At 46.2% G+C, this 6,586-nt stretch overlaps 1 protein-coding gene across 1 annotated transcript in view; it reads left to right on the top strand.

Annotated features, from left to right (window-relative positions):
* The first annotated feature begins 1,853 nt into the window (after window positions 1-1,853).
* MOSPD1 (motile sperm domain containing 1) overlaps window positions 1,854-6,586 on the top strand; it is a 24,994-nt gene continuing 20,261 nt past the window's right edge. Inside the window, exon 1 of the mRNA XM_004685830.2 lies at window positions 1,854-1,936. The gene's annotated coding sequence lies outside the window, so the exon portion shown is untranslated. The remainder of the gene's footprint in view (window positions 1,937-6,586) is intronic.

Genomic DNA, 6,586 nt, shown 5'->3' with positions numbered 1-6,586 from the left:
AAATGATGCAAGACGTCCACTTTTGCAAGAGAATACCTTAGAACTCAGTATACAAGCCTGAAGGAATGTAGAGCTCAAGGGTAAGCCTGAAGCAAACAGAAATCCAAAGCTTCTCAAGGTAGGAGATAACCTGTTCATTAGAAATTCAAGATATTTTCCGTGGTACTGTGAAATATTTCTAGACTGAATTCTCATGTGAGTCGTACCAGTGACAGTTTCCACAACCACAGAATGTACCACAAACCAGTCTGACCTGCAAGGGAAGTACAAGCTTTGCTCCTTTTGCAATGCTCTGCTGCCTAACCAGTTTGTGCTTGCAAAATGACACGTGGTCGGATCAAGATGGAGGTGTCCTGGTGATGGTGTGGTAGTAGGTGGATGGGGCCTTACCTAGAATCCTTCCTTGCTTGTCGAGGGCTTCTGACATTGTGGAGTTGAAGGATTTAATTTCATTTCACCCAATTGTATTGGTGCCTTTTCTGGATCAGGCATTGTGCTGGCAACTGTGGATTGGCTTCAGGGAACTGTACATCTAGGTAGGAGAGAAGGGAAGACAAATACATGCCTAGTAATTAGCTAAGTCAGGAAGAACTGTAAAACAGAATAAGCAATGTTCATTGATGATGGAGCAGGAGTTGATAGCTCTCATGGAAGGTCCTGGAAGTATTACTGAAGGAACTGGCACTGACACTGAGTCTTGACAGATTGGTAGCCATTCCAGAGATGGGCTTCTTAAACTAAGGGAATCTGTGAGCGAAGGCACCAGAGCTCACAGGGAGATCTAGTGGCAGCCCATTGCTTGTCTGGGACACCTGAGAATTCCTTCGGGCTTAAACATATGGGGAGGGCACCTGCGGCTGCTGCAGTTTTCCTTCTTGAACATCATTAACATTTAATCTTTTTTCTTTCAATATTCAATGATTTTTTTTTATTGGGGGTGTATGGTCTGGGATACAAAGAAGAAAACCTTTTTTTTAAAAATGAAGAAAACATTGGTGAGCTACTCTTTTGAAGGAAACAATTAGAACGCAGATGGTGTTTGAGAAGTGGCACATGTGTCTACCAAACTGTCTATAAATGCAATTACTAAAACTTAATCTTGAACATTCCGTCATTAATGATCCTCGGGGGGGCTGTTGTTAGTCACGGACAGCACGGCCTCCATCAAGGGGGAATATTTGGAGCAGTCAGCGTTGCTTGAGTTGTCCTAGGCCCTGAGCAGTTTATTGGGTTAGAGTATTGGGTGCACCAGAAAAGGCATGGGGAGGACCTTATATACCAAACTAAGGGATCATAGGTATTTTAAGCAGAAGAATCACACGGTCACATCTACGGCTTCCATATATCCCTGTGGCTGCTGTTGGGGTGATGGTTTAGACAAAGGCAAGAGTGGAAGGAGAGCCCAGTTAGGAGGCTAGTGGTGTGAAAAATGGCAAGGAGCCTAGACAGAGTCTGTAGCTGAGGATGGAGTAGGAACAGAGGTGGTCAGTAAGACGTGTCTCAGAGGTAGAATCAACTGGCCATGGGTACAGATTGGGTGTGTGTCTGTGTGCGTGCCTGTAGGAAAGTGAGACAGGGGAGGAGTCAAGAGGGCCTGCCCAGATAGTGCAAAGAGGGATGGCCTCTGCAAGGGGCAGCAGGAGGGGGGGCCGGGCGGGTTGCAGGGGAGGGCAGATTAGAGACCGAGAAGGAAGTTTGAAGCCGGGAGAAGAAACCCGAGAAGCCAGGTGGCAGTAAGGAAGACCCGCCCCCATAGTAGGTCCCGCCCCGGCCCCGCCTCCTCTCCCACCCACCCGCAACCGCAGCTCATCCTCTAGGGCGGAGAGAGGTGGCTTTTGAGTCCGCCGGTATCCCAGCAGGCAGTGCAGCTTAGAGACGCTGACAAAGGACCCGAACTGCAGTCGCAGCTGCTTTCCAAGGAGCCGATGTGGCCGAGGTGAGAGCCCCCCACCGTCCCGTCACCCACTTGCTCCTACTTCGGGAAAACATGGAAGTTGCCGAGAGACCCCGCGGAAAGAAAGAGCCGAACCCAGAGCTGGAGCTCGGCTGGGTGACTGACAGCCTGGCTCGGCGGCGCCGGGAAGCGGGTGGGAGGTGGGGAGGAAGCGATTGGGTCCTTTCTGCCCCATCTCTGACTGTCACGGCCCCGGTGCCCGCCCGCCGTGCCCGGCCCGGGGTCTGGCCCGCCCGGTGGTGTCTGGCGCTCCTGCCCGGGCGGCGGCGGCGGCGGCGGCGGCGGCGGCGGCGGCGGCGGCGCGGGATCCTCCCGGTGCCTGCCCCGCGGAGTTCGGTTGCCTCGGGGATGCGACTCCTGGGACAACTCTTCGGCGGAGGTGGCCGAGGACTGGGGGAGGGAGGTTGACAGCCTGTTGGAGGTGACACCGTCCTCGCCCTTCCTTCAGCAGAGCGGGTGCCCCCAGCTAGCCCGGGGAAGGGAATGCGCGCGCCTGGAGCGAGGCGTCCCGGGATAGTGGAAGGAGATGAAAGTGGGGTGGGAAGGCGCGCGGCGTGCAGGGGGGTCGTCACCTTCTTGGAATAATGGGATGGGGGCGTGATAATGGCTTGTATCCTTCCCCCTTCCTGGACCTCCGCGCGGATTTTAATGGTTGCACCAGCTGCTCGTCTGTAAACAGGCTCACATGACCGGTTTCACATGGAGCCGCCGGTGTTGGGGACGAGGGCTGGAACGGCTGGGCCCCAATCAGGTGGAGCTGGAAGTCCGAGGACTTTTTCTACTACCCTCCCGGCCCTCCGGCTCTTAATCCTGAAGTGCAGTTTCCCCATTGGCTCAGGTAATTGACATCTGTCCTCTCCCCGCTGAGCGAGCATTTCCACCCCAGTAAGCAGAACTGAAGAGACCTCACGTCGGGGAGCGTGTGGGCAAATGTTAAGTGAAAACAGTCTCGGCTTTTTAACCTTTAAGGAAAATAGAAGATCGCAAACCTGAAAAAAAAATCCGAGTCCTTTGGCTCTTGCTGGAAAAGCGTTTCTGTTCCTTGGAATGCATGGCGTTCTTAATGTGAATTACAGACAGAAGGCGAAGGCTACTTTTTCAGGCGGGGCACAGCTATGATGACATACAGTCTTCCTGATAAATCTTGTCCCCGTTTTCTCTAAGTGCTGGGAAGTCTCCCTGCCTATAAAATACTATATGAGGATATTGAATGGGGAATGGATATCAATTTTTAGATTGTACATGTATTTGGTAGACAGCAATAGTAAATTTGAAAAATGGGAGTCAAAGCCAAATGTGCCCTTAAGTTTTTCATGTCCGCATACCCAAACAGCATGAGAAATTAATCTCATTCTAAAAGCATTTCTAGAATTCTCAAAATAAGAGGTCTGCCCAAATGCCAGGGTATTTGAAAATAGTGATTTCCCTCTCCCCCAAATCCGTGAGGGTAGTTGTGATAGATTTCCTTTTATATGTAATATATAGTTTAATCTAATGGACAATACTCAGAATAAAGTTATCCCTGTTGCTTATAAAAGAATGCATGTGTCTTCCCTTTAATTGTTTCTGGACATTTTCTTTCCCCAATTTTTTATTTAACTTTTTATCTTATGGAGCTCTTACATTTAACTTCAATTTCTGAAAGCATAAAAAAATTATGCAACTACAAAAAAGCTTTCCATCCTCTAATAGTCCAAAAAAATTAAGATGGAAGAGGAATTTTAGAGCTTTTCTAAGACTTAACACAGGAGCAGATTATCAGTATTGTGGTATTTTGTTTTACCACCATGTAGCTTGCTAGAAAATCTTGCTCTACAATAAATAGATCAAGTGATTTACTTTTGAGGCCCTCCATTTCCTCATCTGTAATAGGAAAAGTTTTGTTTTAATCTCCAGGGTCTCTCATAGCTCTCAAATTCCATAAAATTGTGCAGTTTTTAATTGGGAACTGTTGGACAAAATGTTGTTCAAATAAGCCAAGACATGAGCATCAACTAAAAGCACATGCAGTAAGTAACAAGAGGTATCCAGCTGACAGAAATAGAAATTGCACTGCAAAAATTCTCATTAAATTACCGGGTAGGTAGGCTGAGCCCCTCTCTCCTCCCATCAGGAAACTGAAGACTGTCTCTGCTGAATCCTGCCTCCCAAATTAGAAATAGCAGTTTCTTCCACCTGACTTTCTTGACCTTGAGGGCATAGTACAAAGTCTGATTCTTCACTCATACCAGCTTCTTCCTGAATCAAGTGGGCTTTGTGATCTGTGATGAAGTTAGATGGGAAAGGAGGCTCTATCAGGGGCTCACCATGGCAGTTCTTTAGTGAGGCCACCAGAACCAGTCTCATGCCCCTACCTCCCAGCATTTCCAGGTTTGAAATTGGTTTCCCAGCACTTCCAAAATGATCAGTCTCAGGGACTGATTTTTATGTGAGTGCAAATGCCAGTTTACTAATTTACTGTGAGAGGAAGAACTGCCAAGCTGACGGGAGGACTCATGTACAAACCAGGGGACTCTTTGCTCTTGACATTATGGGCACACGTAGCAATAACTTGACTTCCCCTTTTTCTGGGGTCTATGTGGACCACTTTTTTTCATAAAACGCTGTCCGTTGATACATTTGACAAGATGGCAGGGTTCTTTTATATAAAAACCATTACAGCCATACCTTTGTATGACTATGACCTAGTCACCTGATTGAATTTGGGCCATGTAATAAAACATCTCTAAAACCTCTTTCTTCTCCATTCCTACCAAATCTAAGCCTTTATCATCTCTCCATGTCACAATCATGTTTTCTAAAAAAAACTCACTGGCAGCTAGTTTCTCATCTCAGATTTATTCACTCAGTTCCCTGCTTAAAATCCTTCAGAGATTTCTGGTTGCCTGCAGCCATCGTTCTTAAAGAAGAGTCCATCAGAATCATCTGGAGGGCTTATCAAAACACAGGCGGGTAGACCCCTACCCCAGAATTTGATTCAGTAGGTCATGGGTAGGACCCAAGAATTTGTATTTCTAACAGGTTCTAACAAGCTTTCCAGGTGAAGCTGCTGCTGGTGGAACACGGAGTTTGAGAAGCAGTGGCATCCAGAATCAAGTCTGACCCCTCAAAGTTGGCTTAGAGGATCTTTTCACCATCTGCCTCCTCCTAACCGTCCCAGCTTTATCTGTTGCCACTCCCCTAAACATGCTATTTTTTAGCCACATGCAGTGCCAAAACTCATTTTAAGGGACCCGTTCACTCCTCTCTACATATTCTTCCTGATATTCGCCCCCTAGTACTGCAAATTCCTATTTAAGGCAGACTGGCTTTCTTCATGCTTCTAAAGCACTTTGAATCAGCTTTTTAACACTGGTCACATTATATCCTGTGAGGTCATCTGTTTTTCCTGCTAAACTGACTTTTTATAGGGCTGTCTTAATTTTGCATCCATATTCCCTAGCACAGTGCCTGGCATATAAGTGCTCAATGAATGTTTGTTGTATGAATTTGTGACAAACTGAGGGTGCTATGCATAGCAACATACATTTCATAAATTGAACTAGTTAAGGATTTTGCTTTGAGAACTGCGTAAAGATTGGAATAGTAAAGCAAGGGTTGAAAAAACAAGTTTAAAGAAATATTTTGAAAAAAAGTCACTGGAGGGGGCACCTTTTTTGTTTTTAATCTCAAAATTAAACCATTCAACTCTCATATGTTGGTAGTATAATCACCTATCACTACATATTATTGATAGCAGTCAATTCCATTATATATAAATTATACCAAAAAACAGAAGATATTGTACAGAAACGAAATACCAAATATTGAGCAATGAGATATTTAAAATCGCTTGTGAGTTGACTTGAGGAACATACTAGCTATTAAAAATCCTACTAGACAGTACTAGAAATATAAAGAAGAGCACCAGGTTTATGAAATTGGAAGGGAAGAGGTCTTTGTAGTATGAGAATAAAGCAGAAGTACATATTGCACTTAACTAGTATTTATTTGGCCATTGGCAAGGGTTGCCGAGTATGGAGGGAACAGATAGCTCAGTGCCAGATCAAAAGGAACTGGAGGTGGAGCTGGGAGCCCTAATCAGAGTAAAACAGCCAGGAACAGGTAGCGAGAAGCCATGCTGATGGGTCTCTAGTTTCTGGGGAAGTGTGTGTCTGTTTTCAATTTCAAAAAAAGATGTATTTATTTATGAATACAAGAGCTGGGGTGTAAGCCAGAGGTGGAGAGGCAGACAGGGTGTGAGAGGATTTACTAGAGACAGTGTGAGGAGCAGAGCACATAGATCTACTGAAGTCTGCTGCTGAGGGAAACAACCGTGAGACAGGACAGGTCTGCTGTACTACATGGGTTTGCTCCCTGGCCAGGGATCTGCCTATAGCTTCATAGTGCAAGACTTAATTAACCCTTCATGCCATCAGGGAGGCCCTCTGTTTTCAATTTTTGAGCCACTTCATTTGACTTTTCTTACAGTCCCCTCACCCCCCCCCAAAAAAAAAAGGGAGTGGGGAGGGAAATGACAATATATATTTTTTTAAAGATTTATTTGTGCATACAGAACTGGGGTACAGGCCAGAGGCTGGGGGTGGTGAGAGGCTTCACCAGAGACAGAGCGGGGAGCAGAACAGGCAGATC

This window comes from Condylura cristata, unplaced genomic scaffold (genome assembly GCF_000260355.1).
Source record: "Condylura cristata isolate star-nosed mole 26May11 unplaced genomic scaffold, ConCri1.0 scaffold00019, whole genome shotgun sequence".
NCBI lineage: Eukaryota > Metazoa > Chordata > Mammalia > Eulipotyphla > Talpidae > Condylura > Condylura cristata.
This window is presented reverse-complemented; position numbering and strand designations above follow the sequence as displayed.